The 16098-nt window shown below is 49.8% G+C and overlaps 2 long non-coding RNA genes across 2 annotated transcripts in view; one reads left to right on the top strand and one right to left on the bottom strand.

Annotated features, from left to right (window-relative positions):
• Positions 1-11896, top strand: part of LOC121012152 (uncharacterized) — a 40794-nt gene extending 28898 nt beyond the window's left edge. The window contains exon 5 of the long non-coding RNA XR_005781969.1: positions 11204-11896. This is a non-coding gene — a long non-coding RNA (uncharacterized LOC121012152). The remainder of the gene's footprint in view (positions 1-11203) is intronic.
• Positions 8725-15672, bottom strand: LOC121012153 (uncharacterized). Its single transcript, XR_005781971.1, has 2 exons — positions 15531-15672; positions 8725-9205 (listed from the first exon to the last, which is right to left on the bottom strand). It is a non-coding gene; the product is annotated as an uncharacterized LOC121012153 (long non-coding RNA).
• Between the last annotated feature and the right edge of the window lie 426 nt (positions 15673-16098).

A 16098-nucleotide genomic window follows, 5' to 3' on the forward strand; every position in this document is an offset into this window, starting at 1 on the left:
GTTTGAGTTCACGGGCAGGGATGGCAGCTCACCATCACCACCTTCCTTCAGCAGTAGGTCAGTCCCCAGGCTCTGCATGACTGTCTTGCCATCTCACAGGAATCACGTTGGTCCCATTAATGGATACTATTATGCAGATTGGACTTGGTGATCTTAGATGCCTCATTAACACACATGCAGTCAGAAGGCGGGGAGACAGGACCTTTGTCAGGCTAGGTTCCGCAGAGAAACAGAACCAGTAGAAGATTGTGTGTGTGTGTGTGTCTGTGTCTGTGTGTGTGTATACACAGAGTGGAGGGGAAGGTGGGGAAGTCGGATTGATTTATATATTGGCTCACACAATATATAAGGCAAGTCCAGCCACAATGTACTGGACAGGTCAGCAGACTAAAAACATAGAATGTCCATGTTACAGCCTTGAAACAGAATTATTCTCATCTGCACAGACTGGAACCCCCTAATTCCAGCCATTTATTTTTTTGTTTCTTTTTTTTTTTAATTTTTAAAAATTGTTTTAACATTTATTTGTTTTTGCGAGACAGAGAGGGACAGAGCATGAGCAGGAGAGGGGGAGAGGGAAACACAGCATTTGAAGCAGGCTCCAGGCTCTGAGCTGTCAGCACAGAGCCTGACACGGGACTCAAACTCACGCACCGTGAGATCATGACCTGAGCTGAAGTCAGATACTTAACCGACCGAGCCACCCAGGCACCTCCCCTCCCATTCCAGTCATTTAATGTGGTGATCCAAAGCATGAGCTCTGAAGTCAAAGAATCTGTTTGTACCACCTGTATGGGCTCTGTAACCTAAGCTGGTTATTTAGTCTCTTTGAGCCTTGATTTCCTCCTATGTAAAATGGGCTTTATGACTACCTGTTTTCTAGGATTTGCCTTAAGGATTAGGCATAAGCAACACCCGACACAGAGCCTACTACATAGTATGCACTCAACTCGTGTTAGCTATCATCATCATCATCGTATATGTGTGAGTGGTTAAGGAATCACTGAGATGATGGATGAGAAAGACTTTGGAAGTCAAGTCATAGAAGGAACGTTTGAAGGAAGCCAGTTTATACTGGGCAAGAACTGAACCTGAACACTGCCCTCCGGTGTCTGCAGAGCTAATGAGATGGGGAAGGGGCACCTGGGTGGCTTAGTAGGTTGAGCGTCCGACTCTTGATTTTGGCTCAGGTCATGGTCTTGCGGTCGTGGGATCAAGCCCCACATCGGGCTCTGCACCAACAGCACGGAGCCTGCTTGAGATTCTCTCTCTCCTTCTCTCTCTGCTCCCCACCCCCACTCATGCTCGCTCTCTCTCTTGAAATAAAAAAAGAAATGGGAAGAAGCTGGCAGTAACCAATTATTTCTGGGTCCCTAGGGAAGATGAGGCCCCAAGAGGGAACTGAAGGCAGTTAGTGGTCAGCTTGACAAAAGAACTTCCCACAATCAGAGTTTTGAGTTATGATAGCATAGGATTTTAGTGAGCTTCCCATCCCAGGGGGTATGCAGAGCCAGAGTCAGTGGGAAGCTGTCAGAGAGAGTATTCCTGCACTGGTAGGAGGTTGAAGAAAGACTTATGAGGTCCTTTCTTTGGCCTTGATCTCTCTGGAGATCCCTGTTTGGCCACATAGCCAGTGAGAGGTCAAGTCAGGGTTATGGGCAATACCCTCCTCTCCTCCTCTGCCTGTCCTCTCTGTGCTTCTATTCCTTAAACACAGCAAAGTTCCCACCCCACTACCACTGGGCCTTTGCACAGGCTGTATCCTCTCCATAGAATTGCATCAGATTTTGTGGGCCTGACACATATAAAGCTGGAGACTTTCTTTAAGAAAAAACCCCCCAAAATCAGACAAAAATGTGAATCGTTAGAATGAGAAACAAAACCACAACAAAATTTAAAAAGTTCATAAACGCTACACAATGTCCAGAAAAACAATATAATATTTATGTTAATCACCTGATATGCTGCCATAATACCTTTATTCCTACATTTTGGTTATATACTTTTGGGGAAATCTCTTCATGTGACATTTTCTTTAGAGAGAATAAGAAGATAACTTAGTTTTCTTTAGCACAGGTGACCCAAGGTTTTTTTTTCCCCCATCGTTAATAGTTTCAAAAAGTTTCCTTCAACTTCGCAAGTCATTATTGGTAATGTCAAAGGTCTTAGGATTATTGTCAAATTTCGAAAAACTTCGAGATCAAGGATCATAGAGGATCTCAGGACTTGCAGGTTTCCTTGATCACCAACCTTAAAAATTATTTGCATCGATGTCACCTCTCAACCAGTTTCTTGCCCACATCCTGTTTGTGTTGGTGTAGTTTGAGTTTTATTATTTTTTATTTTCATCGATGTCAGTATTCTGTGACAGCTTCCCCTTAGCTAGATACCCAAAATGCCACAGCAGCTCCCCCGATACCCAAAAGGAGGGGAAGTGTGACAGGGAGGAAGTTGGAGAGGGGAGAGGCAGCATTCTTTTTTTTTTTTTTTCAACGTTTATTTATTTTTGGGACAGAGAGAGACAGAGCATGAACGGGGGAGGGGCCGAGAGAGAGAGGGAGACACAGAATCGGAAACAGGCTCCAGGCTCTGAGCCATCAGCCCAGAGCCCGACGCGGGGCTCGAACTCACGGACCGCGAGATCGTGACCTGGCTGAAGTCGGACGCTTAACCGACTGCGCCATCCAGGCGCCCCGAGGCAGCATTTTTTTTTTTAATTTAATTTTTATTTTTGGGACAGAGAGAGACAGAGCATGAACGGGGGAGAGGCAGAGAGAGAGGGAGACACAGAATCGGAAACAGGCTCCAGACTCTGAGCCATCAGCCCAGAGCCTGACGCGGGGCTCGAACTCACGGACCGCGAGATCGTGACCTGGCTGAAGTCGGACGCCCAACCGACTGCGCCACCCAGGCGCCCCGAGGCAGCATTCTTAATTGCAGTGAAAACAGCTTGCTTTGGCGGACTCTACAACAGCGTGTGATCCTGAGTGTGCATTGCTGGGGCCCCTCCCAGGTCACTGGAAGTCGCCTGGCAAGCAAGGGGCTCTAGAGCTTAAGCTTTGTGAGTTTCACAGTAAGCCCGAGAAATCCCCTTCCACCTCTCCGCAGCACGAGATCCCCACCATGTCCACCCCATGAACCTCGAGCATCGCTTCTTCTAGGAGGCCTCCAGAGCCAGTTGGCTGCCCCAGGATGCTGGAGACCAAGTCTGTCTAGCTCACTGTTTGCCCTTGGTATATTTTGAGCAGTACCTGGTATACAGTAGATTCATAGGCTCAGAAGGCTGAAGTGACCTACCAGGGTCACCCAGATAGTAACTGCCAGGGCTGGGAATCCACCTGGAAGGAAGGAAGGAAGGAAGGAAGGAAGGAAGGAAGGAAGGAAGGAAGGAGGAAGAAGGGGGAGGAAAGGATGGAGGGAAGGAAGTATTGAGGGAAGAAAGGAGGAGGAAGAAGAGAGGGAGGGAAGGAAGAAAAAGGAAGAGAAAGGCAAGGAAGGAAGGAGGGAGAGAAGGAAGAAAAGGAGGAAGAGAGGAAAGGAAGTAGGGAGGGGAGGGAGGGAGGAAGAAAAAAAGAGAAAGGACGAAGAGAGAGGGAAGGAAGGAGGGGAGGGAGAAAGGGAGGGAGGAAGTAACCCCAGCTTCCCAGATGAACCGCACACCTCGGACAGATCCCACTTCTTGCCGGATCCCTCAGAGCCCTAGCCAGCCTGCTTCCCTTCCTCGGTCCTGCACAGCTGACTGGGAACCCAGGGAGGGGGTCCTCTGAGACCCTCAACAGAAATCTCCCTCCCGGGCACCATTGTGAAGCACAGAAGAGAGTGTTGACCCGGGTTTGAGTCTCCAGGCCACCCCTTAGCAGCCCTATAGACTTGAGAAAGTTGGCCTCATCATTATGCACCCCAATGTCCTCATCTATAATATGGGTTTTTTTTTTAATATTAAAATTTTTTTTTAACGTTTATTTTTGAGACAGAGACAGAGCATGAACGGGGGAGGGTCAGAGAGAAAGGGAGACACAGAATCCGAAGCAGGCTCCAGGCTCTGAGCTGTCAGCACAGAGCCCGACGTGGGGCTCGAACTCACGAACTGTGAGATCATGACCGAGCCGAAGTCGGACACGAGCACACGCAGGGGAGGGGCAGAGAGATGGGGAGGAAGGAGCTCAGATACGGGGCTCGAACTCACATCATGACCTGAGCCAAAGTCTAATGCTTAACCGACTGAGCCACCCAGGCGCCCCCTATAAAATGGGTCTTATGGCCGCACCTTGGTGGTGTTCGACCAGCAGAAGTGCTCTGGTCCCAGAGTAAGTGGCAACATCACCTTTGTGAAGCGAGGCCTGAGCAGAAGGCTTTTCTTCCTCCTTTGCCGTCTCAACGCTCCCCAACCCCCCACCCAGGGGGCCTCACCCCTGGGCTTCTGACGCTGCCTTGCTGATGTCCACCAAGATGATCAACCTGCTTGTTACGGTCAAGTGACTTGGAATCCGCGTGCATCCCCCCATCCGCCTCTCGCTTTGAGGGCTAGGGCTGGCTCACCCCCGTGAGGGGTCAGGTGAGGGCCAACCTCACACCCACAGAAGTCAGAAGGCAGCTGCCCGAGGACTCTAAGCTCCTGTCATGGGGGCCAGACCTTCTCACTACACGTCCCCAGGGCCTCGCCCAGGGTCACACCCAGAAAATGTTGGTTGGGAATTAAGGTTGACACTGACACGCCGCCTGCCCCAAAACAGCCCTGACTCACTACAGTGGTCGCTGGGGACCGGCGGGGGGGTGGAGGGGGTGGGGGGAGGGGCGGGGGTTGCATCTCCAGTGTTCTCCGCACCGTGATCAGCTGTGCTACGTGGCTCTCTTATTTCCCTACAGCCTCTAAGATAGATCCCTTTCCCCATTTCACAGAGGTGAAGGCTGAGGCTGGGGCGAAGCACTTGCCTGAACCCTCCCACACACTGAACCCTAGAGCCTGAAGGGGACATTCCCACCAGTGGACTCTGCCCGGGCCCTCCCTAGCAGTCATTAGGCCTAGAATTTCCCCCTCAGGGAGTCCTTCTTTTCGATTAAGGACTGGGCCACTGCTAAAACGTAACGCAGTGACAAATAGCTCTAATATTTAGTTTTAAAAATCCAACACTGTTTTCCACCCAGAGGTCAAAACAGCTGTGAGCTCCTCAAGGGAAGGAAGGGTTTCCTGGTGGTTCTCCGTCCTCCTTCCCTGTCGTGGGGCCTGGCGTGGAGTAGGCACGCAGTAGATGTTTGTGGAACGAGCTGTGCGAGTGCAAAACGAGGGGGAGGCCGCCGCCTCACCGATAGACTCCTGCGGGAGGCCGCCTGGCACGGAGGCCACGGAATGGACAGCGGGGGTCCAGGGGAGGACCTGGGGAGTGGCCCTAGGCGGTGGCTGAGCCACCAGACAAAAGGAGTGGGGAGGGGGGGGAGGACCCGTGGCTGGCCCATGTTGGACTGTGGTGGGGCCAGGATACATGCCTTAGCTATTTTAAATTCTTGAACGTTGGGGCTGCTTGTTATGGCAACCTATTCTGACTAATACAGCTTCTTCCGAAAAGTCGGAAATCGGGTAGCACTGGGCTCCCTTTTCCACGCGGCAACGTTAAGCTGCCCCTTTCAGCCTGGCCGGGATTTTCTAGCTCACCTGATCCCTGACCTCAGTCTTCCTGATTGAGGCACACAGAAGACAAGGCACCAGTTCGAGGTCACAGTGTATTGGTGGGCAGAGCTGAACTTGGACTGAAGTCTCACGGCTCCTGGTCCAGGATTCTTTCTTAAGTTCTTTACTTGCGAGCAGAGAGGAAGTGAGAAAAAGAGGGAGAGGTTCAAAGTCTAGGGCCCTTTGGGGGTAAAGGGGGAGCTAAGTGGCAAAGAGGGGAAGGGGGCACCCCATGTAGTGGAGGGTGTGAAAAGATGGGGGAACCGTGACTGCTCTGATTCCAGTTTGCAGAAGGCTCAGAAATGCCCTACGGGCAAAATCAGGCGCCTTCCCCAAGGGGCTAGACCTGCGTCTGGCGTGGAGGCCTGACCCCAATCCTCCCTTTCTCTCTCCCTCTTGGGAAAGAGCCCACGTCCCTGGTTGCCAAAGCTCCACTGAAAACACGCAGAAGCCAATTTTCCTTCCCAGATAATCACACCCAGAAAGAAACAATCTGCAAAATAATCCCGTTGAGGCAGTTGTGCCAGGAATGTGTGCGTCAGGAGGGCGGGGAGGGCACTCTGTGAAGGGTGGAGAGCCGTTGGAGGCGAGCCCTCTCCCAGTGGCTGTGCTGGGGGGCTTCGCCTGCTCCTTGAAGTCACAGTAACTCCCTAGTAACCTGCCAAGCATGCATTTCCCGGAGTGCGTTTCCCAGACACGCCCCAACTAGTCGCCTCTGACACTTTTCTGCAAGTAAATCAGTGTCTTTGGTGGTGATTTTGTGGATGCCCAGGGGCTGCTGAGGGGCCGTGACTCCTTCTTTGGCTTTGCCATTTCACCTCCCAGACCAGACCCACGGAACCCACGGCCGCTTTGCCAGAAGCTCAGCTTGCTCGTCACTTTTCCACACTGATGACCACCACCCACGCCCCTGCTCTGGCCACCGGGGCCCAGCGGGCTCCCCAGCTCAGACCCAGGAAGGTGCTTGGGGACTTGAATTTGCATCCAGCTGCCACTTTCGCCAACAACCACCCACCAACCGCATATTGACAGGAACAGAGAGAAATTACTACACTGAGGGTCTGGGTAGAGAAAGAAGAAAAGAGAATGTCCCTTCACAGCTGCTGGCGCAGAAAGACCCCACTAGGAAGCTTCAGGAACGAGTGGGGACCTTGGGCACAAAAGCCTGAGTTGTCCTTAAGGAGCGATTGTGTGGTAGCTACACCAGATGTCCGTTAAACAATAATACCAGCAGGGGTACCTGGGTGGCTCCGTCGGTTAAGCATCTGACTCTTGATTTCAGCTCAGGTCATGATCTCACGGTTGGTGAGTTTGGGCCCGCGTTGGGCTCTGTGCTGACAGCGTGGAGCCTGCTTGGGATCCTCTCTCTACCTCTCTCTTTGCCCCTCCTCTGCTTGTGCTCTCTCTTTCAATAATAATAATAATAATAATAACAACAACACCAGCAAACTGTGCTCGTCTACAACTCCTTCCCTGTACTTCTGAATCCAAGAAATTCTGAACAAAATAAGGTTAGCACCAAAATTCATTTGGTGCCCCAAATCTAACCTGAGCACATGTATAAATATTCATACATTCTTTTCTGCAGAAATATTAATGTGTTTAATTATGGGATGCTAACCCAGACCCCACTGGTGTGTTACATAACATAAGGTGTGTGCTTTGTCTTTTTTTAAAAAAAAGATTTTATCTTATTTTGTTTTTTTAGAGAGAGAAAGTGTGAGCTGCGAAGAGGGACAGAGGGACAGACAGAATCTTAAGCAGGTTTCATGCTCAGCGCAGAGCCTGACGTGGGGCTCAGTCCCACGACCGGGGGATCATGACCTGAGCCAAAATCAAGAGTTGGATGTTCAACCAACTGAGCCACTGAGGCTCCCCTTTAAGGTTTTATTTTTAAGTAATCTCTACACCCAACGTGGGGCTCAAACTTACAACCCTGAGATCAAGAGTCAAACACTTCACTGACCCAGCCAGCCAGGCGCCCCTGGTGTGTGCTTTCTAAAACCCAAAAGCTTCCAAAATCCCAAAACACACGAGGGCCCTGAGACATCAGGGTTTCAGATAAGAGATGGTGGCCTGTAAACATTCTAAGTGCTTTAGTTCTATTAACTCACTTGATCCTTGCAGAAACCTACGGAGTAGACTTGTTCTGACTATGATTCCCATTTTATAGATGAGGAAACTGAGGCAGAGAGAGGTAAAGTGACTTGCTTCAGAGCTGGTGAGTGTTGGAGCTAGGGTTTGGCCCCCGCATCCTGGTTCCAGAGCGCACTCTCTGAGCTACTCCACCATCCGCCGGGGTAGGTGGTAACAGCAGGGATAAGCATGTTCAGCTACGTGTGCAGCAAGCACACGCCCGGGAGTGCGTGTGAGGAGCAAGTCTGCAGGGCGGCCATCCATCCGGTTTGCCCCGCAACTGTCCTGTGTCCCCAGAAACTCCTCGGTCCCACCAAACTAGGGCGGTCGGTCACCTGAGTTCTTGGGGACCATGTGCCCCTTTTCTTACCAGCATCACGAGCATCACGGTGCACTGAGGGGGTCCCAGGGTCTGGAGGTGTGTGTTGTTCATAGAACATGGCTCCTCAACCAAAACCAGGATCTCCTGCAGGCACTTCACCAAGACACCGGGAGAAAACTCTGGAGGAAATGGTGACTGTGTCAGACTCACCGAGAGGCAATGTGTCTGTGTTCAGTCGTTTGTAAGGATAAGCGTAGCTCTACCTGGCTTTCCCCTTGAGCATTGACTTTGGACTCCCTTGTAAACACAGTGGAAATATTGCTTTGGAGGGAGATTTACTCTGATGTTCCAATTCAGAAATGACTAACTCTCATCCCCACCTTCAAATTTTAACTTGTTAACGTCCACACTTGACTTCTCAGAAATGAGCCATATCAGAGATTTCTTTTTCCTAAGTACAAAGAAGAGGGCGGCAAGGCTGTCGCACTTGACAAGCAGGTTTGGGCTATGGAGGCGAGAGAGAAACATTCCCCGGGGTTAAGAGCGAGAGAGAACCCTGTGTGCTGAGGGCGCCCCAAGAATGCAGGCTGGAGGCTCCTGGTTAAACATGGCAGACTGAACACGTTTATTCGCCTCCATTTTTTTCTGAAATTCTAATAAAATGACATAAAAGCGTTTCTAAAAATGCACACCTCTCCACTGGGACAAAGAGACCATGTGAGGAGCTCACAGCAGATGAGAACAGTCAACCAAACTCTCGAAGCTGGAAAACAGATGGTAGGCTGACTTGAGAAACCCAGAAAGTTGAACCCTGACTGTTCAGGGGAGCCATCAGGACACAAGACAACTGGAGATCAAAGGCTCAGGGATGAGAGAGACCAAGAACCTCCAAAGACCGAGGTGTAGGGCAGGACTGAAAACAGAAAGGCTGGTGGTTATCTGTCTGGCAGACAGCGGACTTCTAAGTCTCCTTCCCCAGCTGGCACAGGCAGGACAGGACCTCCCGCCTCACAGCAGGAGGCTCACCCAGGAGAGAGCCTGGGATGCTAATCTGTGATGTTTGCCGGGGCTCAGCGCGGAGCCTGGAATATAACAGGTCCTTGGTAAGTGGTTGCTCTCATTATTATATTCAGCAACCCTCTTTCTGTCTCATTCTCTGATTTTCTTCTCTTGGTCAGACAGGGCTCTAAAGACACCTGAGGCCTAGAAGGCAGAATCTGGCAGCCTGGCAACACCCCTCCGCCCATCCACACACCCTCCTCACACACCCAGTTCTTTGATGTGGCACAAATGGCTCATTGTCTCCTCTTCTTGAGCAGGTGGACCTCGCATTTTAGCTAGCTACCTTGCCTCCTGGCTATAAGCGTTTCTCAGTCTTCTTTTCAATTAGGTATGGCCATTTGACTATAAGAGTGGAAGTGTCATGAGGAAATCAGGAATTATCTTTAAAAGAGGAGAGCTCTTCCTTCACTCTGCTCTCTTGGGCTGCAGATGTGATGGCCAGTGCTCCAGCAGCCATGCTGGACAATGAGGATAAAGGCCATATGCTTGGGACGGCAGAGCAGAGAGATGGAAGGAGGCATCTGCACAGAGTTGCCATACTAGCCTGCGTTGCGCATCTTTGTACTTTTTTTTAATGTTTATTTTATTTATATTTGAGAGGGGAGGAGGGGCAGAGAGTGAGGGGGAGAGAGAATCCCAAACAGGTTCCGTGTGTGAGATCTTGACCTGAACTGAAATCAAGAATTGGATGCTTCACCAACTGAACCACCAAGCGCCCCTGGACATCTTTTACAAGACAGAGAAGTAAACTTCTTTCCTGTTTTGGCTACTATTAGTTTAGAATTTTCTACTGTATGCAACTGATTCCAATTCTGCCTGGTTAAATTTGAGTTGGGGCAACACCTTCCTTGTCCTCTTTCCTATTCAGAGACCAGAATCAGCAGAGACTTTAGCTGTTATGAAGTCCACAGGGCCAGGGACAAAATCTGGCCCACAGATGTGTTTCTTAGCTCAATCAAAGTTTTTAAGATTCAGGAGGTATTGAACACTTTTTTTTTCTTTTTTTAATTTTTTTTTCCCAACGTTTATTTATTTTTGGGACAGAGAGAGACAGAGCATGAATGGGGGAAGGGCAGAGAGAGAGGGAGACACAGAATCAGAAACAGGCTCCAGGCTCTGAGCCATCAGCCCAGAGCCTGACGCGGGGCTCGAACTCACGGACCGCGAGATCGTGACCTGGCTGAAGTCGGACGCTTAACCGACTGCGCCACCCAGGTGCCCCAACACTTTTTTTTTCTTACCAGTGTGACTTTTTTCTTTATTACAAAAATTTTTTTAATGTTTCTTTATTTTTGTGTGTGTGAGAAAGAGAGAGAAAGAGATTATTTATTTATTTATTTAATTTATTCATGAGAGATCATGAGCAAGGGAGGGGAAGAGAGAGAGGGAGACACAGAATCTGAAGCAGGCTCCAGGCGCTGAGTACTCAGCACAGCTGGAACTCGAGAATGGTGAGATCATGACCCGAGCGAAAGTTAGCTGCCCAACCAACTGAGCCACCCGGGCGCCCCTCTTTATTATTTTATTAGTATTCTTAGAGCTTTACTTCTTGGTTTTAATTAAGTTTAAAATTTATTATTGAAGTGTAATTGTGACATTCTAGTAGCCTCAGGTGTACAACGTATTGATCTGACAATTCTATAAATTACTCTTGCTCACCATGATAAGTATAGTCACCGTCTGTCTGAACACATTTTAAACATTGAAAGTGTGGTTTCTGGATTTCCTTGAACACTCGGAGGATTCGCGTTTCGGCACAGCAGCATTTCTGTGGGGCATCTGCCGTCTCACTGCACAGTCCTTACTTCCACTGCTCTCCCACGAGTGAGGCATGTCTGTGGACTATCCCACGAGCTAGGTCTGGGCGCGTGTGTCTTAGCCCACAGAATCCTATGAGCTAGATTTGTATACGGGTTACGCTGCGAGTTAGGTATATATGTGGGTTATCCTATGAATCAGGGATGGCTATGTGTTATCCCATGAGCTCAGTGTGTACGTGTATTATCTCCACTCAACAGATGAGGAAGTTGAGGCCCAGAGAGGACCGGCCCTGAGTCACAGAGCTGCAAGCGGTGGAGCCAGGACTCCAGACTGTCTGCATTCCAAACGTGCTCTGTTGGTCTTTGAGTTTGCAACCCTTGACTTCCCGACCCCTTGCTGAAAGTTTCACAGAGGAAGACAATAGAGCCGAGGAGGAAGAAATAGTTGATGACCCTTGTCACATTGAATCAAATTGATGATGCTGGTTCCCCTGCTGCCCAGGAGCAAACCATGGAGAGGATGGGTTTTTTTTCTGCATATCCTCAGTGCCTGGTGCAGAGCCAACTGAGGGAACTACGTGCCAAACGAATGAGGTGACCTGCCCTCAGTCACACAGAGCCGGATGCGAACCCAGGGCTCCCGCCTGCCTACCCAGGCCTCTTCCCCCAGATCTGGCTGCTGTCCAACCTACCCTGCATCCCCTTGGATACTGGTAGAGGTCAAGAGCACAGGCTCTGAGTCTTAGCATATTCACACCCAAATTCCAGCTTCATCTTTCACCACTTCGAGCCTTGATTTCTCCACCAGCAAATGGGGCTAATCATGGAACCTACATCATAGGGCTGCTGGGGGTGGGGTGGGGATCTCTAGATGAAATCCTATGCCCGTGAATAACAGCGACCAGCATAAAATAGGTGCTCAATAAATAGTAGCTACTATTGTGACACAAATTTTGCATGAGTGTGTGCGGTAGGGAGGGGTTTATCTTTGTCTTGAAATTCTTTCCTTAGGCATCATCTTGCCCTCCCTTAATCCGAGGCAACCTGAGCCTGCACAGGGCTGGGACACGAGGTCATGCTCATTAAAGGCTTCCCATATACCTCAGAAGCTCGACAACAATAACCTTAATTGCCTACTTACATCCTATCATTCCACCAACGTGTAGCAAGTGCCTACTTTCCCCCAGGCCCTGGGTCAGGGCTGGGGATCCGGGATAAGTTGACCCTGTCCTGCCTTTATAGACTATCCACCTGGCTGGTAAGGTTAGACAAGGTCACACAATTCTCTGACACACATACAATGACAAGTCTTTTTTTTTTTTTTAATTTTTTTTTCAACGTTTTTTATTTATTTTTGGGACAGAGAGAGACAGAGCATGAATGGGGGAGGGGCAGAGAGAGAGGGAGACACAGAATCGGAAACAGGCTCCAGGCTCTGAGCCCGACGCGGAGCTCGAACTCACGGACCGCGAGATCGTGACCTGGCTGAAGTCGGCCGCTTAACCGACTGTGCCACCCAGGCGCCCCATACAATGACAAGTCTTATGGGAAGGTCACCTTCCCAGGTGCACTGCTGGACTACATTTCCCAGCCTTCCCCGCAATTCAGTATGGCCCATGAGGCAGCTGTGGGGACTGAATGTGGTCAGGAGTGATGTGTGCACTTCGGAGCCCTTACACTCCTTAGTACTCTCTCCACCCTATGAACGGCTGGAATAAAGATGATCCCCAGGGCCACCCGAGACCCACATGTCGTAGGACCAAGTAGAGAGTTGCCACCTGCTCACAACTGTTATATAAGCAAGGACTCTATTTCTAGTCTATTTGCTGGGTATCTACAATATTCTATGTGTAACAGTAGCTAGGGTTGCCCCAGCTGATAATCTGCCATGAAAGCCTGGTTCTCGTCTCTGTAACTTTTCCCCTTCCCAACTCTAACAATCACATTGGGTTCTGTAGTACTAAGTTACCAGCTTAATTTAACTGGACATGATACTCCTGATCAGTATTGTGTCCAATTAGAATATTCTTTGTGGGGGATAAGCTTAGGAATCCCCTGGGTTTACACCAATGGGTTAACAAGGCATAAAGAAATAAAGTCATAAGATGCTCGCACCCGAGTTTGGGTAAACCAGATTGGCACCCCGAGAATAGAGAGGCACAAAGGTGCAGAAATAGAGAGATGCAAAAGCACCCCAAAATAGAGAGGGGGTGCAGAGCCCCCCAAACAGGGAGAGGCAAAGGCCTGAAATAGGAATGGCACAAAGGTGCCCAGCACACAGGTGTATGAAGTAAACAAGATTAGATGTTCAGGGTGGAAGCACCCCAATTCAGTACTCTGGCAGAAAAGCTGCTTTGCCAGGAGGACAGGGCCAGGGTAGGTAAATTGGTGATTTGGACAACGGACTGCCGCCGCAGGCAAAGCAGCCAAGAGTGGAGATGGTTAACAAAAGCCAAGGTGCCTGGTCAGCCCTGAGGCTATTTCCTCTATCTGTCTCATCCCCTCGGCAAAGATAAACAGGGGTGCTGCCTCACGTCCACTGTAAACAACCTTCCTCCCGACTGCCCGGCGCCCGGATTTTTATACTGACCCAGACCCCAAACACTGTATATCTTCAAAACCCCCCTCTTTCCTCACGTGCCCAAGTTAACGTTCCCAGTTTCCTTGTCTCTTTGTACACACCCATCACGTTGGTAAGCCTTCCGATACTAATTAAAACGGGGCAAGGATCCTTATTCGGGGCTCTTGTCTTTTCCGGGACATCAGCCATCTCTCGCTTTAATCCTGCGTCGGCTCTTTTGCTGGCCAAAAGAGAACTTTAGACTTAGAGTCTATGACAATTCTTATTCATTAGTTCTCTGTTTTCATTCATTCATTCATTTGTTGTTGTTGTTGTTGGCTGGAATTAGATCCCGAGCTAGATTTTTCTCTCTCCACCCCTCTTCCAACTCTGTAGACATTGGCCTACCCTGTATTTATGTGAAGGTCAAGACCAGCCTGTATCACCCAGGGTCCCGGCAGAAAGCAGGCAAACACTCAAACTGAATAATTGAGGGGAGTTTAATAAAGGAATTATATTCATTAAGAAGATGAATACATTCTGAGGATATAATGTATAACAGGATGGCTAGCGTGGATAACACTTTTGCATAACTGAAATGTTGAAATGTGCTAAGAGTAAAACATAAGTGTCCTCACCAAAACAAACAAACAAAGAGGTAAATATATGATGATGAGTGTGCTAATTAACTTGATGGTGGGGGGAGAATCTTTTCACATGTATGCTTATATCAGATCATCATAATATACACTTTGGTTTTTTTTTTTTTTTTTTAATTTTTAAAGTTTATTTTGAGAAAGAGCATGCAAGCGGGGGAGGGGCACAGAGAGGGGGACAGAGGATCCCAAGCAGGCTCGGAGCCCAACGCGAGGCTCGAACCTACAAACCGTGAGATCCTGACATGAGCCAAAGTTGGACGCTTAACTGACTGAGCCACCCAGGCGGCCCATATTGTACACTTTGAATATCTTACAATTTCATTTGTCAATCATACTTCAGTAAAGCTGGGAAAAAACAAGGGATTTACAAAGCTGTGGCTAGGCGTGGCTGTCAGGGCCCAGCCCGAGAGCCCTAAGCATCGCCTCTGCATGGCACTCATGCCATGTAGTATCAGGGTCAGTCTCCTGCTCCTTCTCTTTCTCCTGGTGTTTTCTAGCCATGGGAACAAGCTAAGCCAGTGGGTTGGGCAAGCCCAGAGTGCCCAGAAGTGAATGTCCTCAAAGTCAAAGGGCAGTTGATAGATAAACCTCCCAGCCTCCTCACTCCTCAGCAGGGTTAACTCTGACACGTACTCTACTTGGTCTCCCAGAGTTCGCTGCACAACTGAGCTCTAGGCGCCTGGTCCTGTAGCCCGTCTGCATCGGCTCCCTTCCTGTCTTCCTGCATTTCCTGGGCCTCTTCCCAAATACACTGCCTGGCACTCAAATCTTCACCTCAGCCTCTGCTTCCAGGGAACTCAAACCCAGAGCAGAGCTTCTGGAAAGCAAGAAGGGGTGGAGCAGTAGCCTGAGGCTGGTAACTAAAGGAATCATTGCCTTTGAAGGTGGGCAGTGTGGCTTGGACCGGACCGCCTGCCAGGAGCTGTGGCCTTGGTGGAGAGACACAGCTGACCTGGTGGCTGACTGTGCAAGGGGGGAGAGAAGGAATAAACATCCTGACGTCTCCCTCCTCCCGCTTTCTGACCTCCTGCTGCTGCCCCCTATTGGCCAAACCCAAGTCAGAGGGCAAGAGCGGCTGATGTAGTGGGGGGGCTGCCTGGCACGGAGCAGTGCGTAAGAGCAAACACAAGCCGGGCAGCACACAGCCTGATTGTTTCTCTTTGTGTTTGACCTGCTTGAGAAGGCAGAATTTTGATAGTTCAGGATCTGCGAAAAGGCTTTTCCGGGTGTCAGAATGGTATAAACTCAGGTGCAGAGACTGGAGGGGCTGGGTGGCCAGGCACTAGCATTCCTGTTATCTCCTTCTGCTGGACCGTCTATCCCCCACGATTTAGTGGCTTCAAATAACCACCATTTTATTACATACCACAACTCTGTAGGTCAGGAGTTTGGGTTGGGGTCAGCTGGGTAATTCTTCGGTTCCACATGGCACGACCGAAGTCACAAATTCAGTTGGCGGCTGCTCTGGTCCGGAGGGTCTGACACGGCTTCCCTGGTGTGTTTGGTTTCTTGGTGGGAGTGGTAGAAAGGCTGGGCTCAGCTAGACTGCAGTGGCTCTACATGGGGTCTCCAGCAGGATGGGCTCAAGGTGGTTGGACTTCATACGCAGCAACTCAGGGTTCCTAGAGAGAGTGTTCAAGAGGCCCCAGTGGAAGCTGCCAGGCTTTTGATGAGCCAGGCTCAAAGTCCAGGAATGTCATTTCCATCGTGTTCTGTTGAATAAGGCCCTCCATCCAGCCCAGATACAGAAGGAAGGAAAGCCACAACGGGAGGAACAGCAAAGAACTTGTGATCAATCGCCTTTACTCCACCAGCAAGTCACCCAGGTTGACTAGTGTCTGGGAAACGCACCAGGAAGTCAAGGAACAGACGTGGGACAGGGACCAGAAAGTCATGACAGGGGCTGGGGAGACAGTAACAAGGCAGAGAATGAA

Source organism: Herpailurus yagouaroundi, unplaced genomic scaffold (assembly GCF_014898765.1).
Source record: "Herpailurus yagouaroundi ecotype Mexico unplaced genomic scaffold, PumYag 196, whole genome shotgun sequence".
Taxonomy (NCBI): Eukaryota; Metazoa; Chordata; class Mammalia; order Carnivora; family Felidae; genus Herpailurus; species Herpailurus yagouaroundi.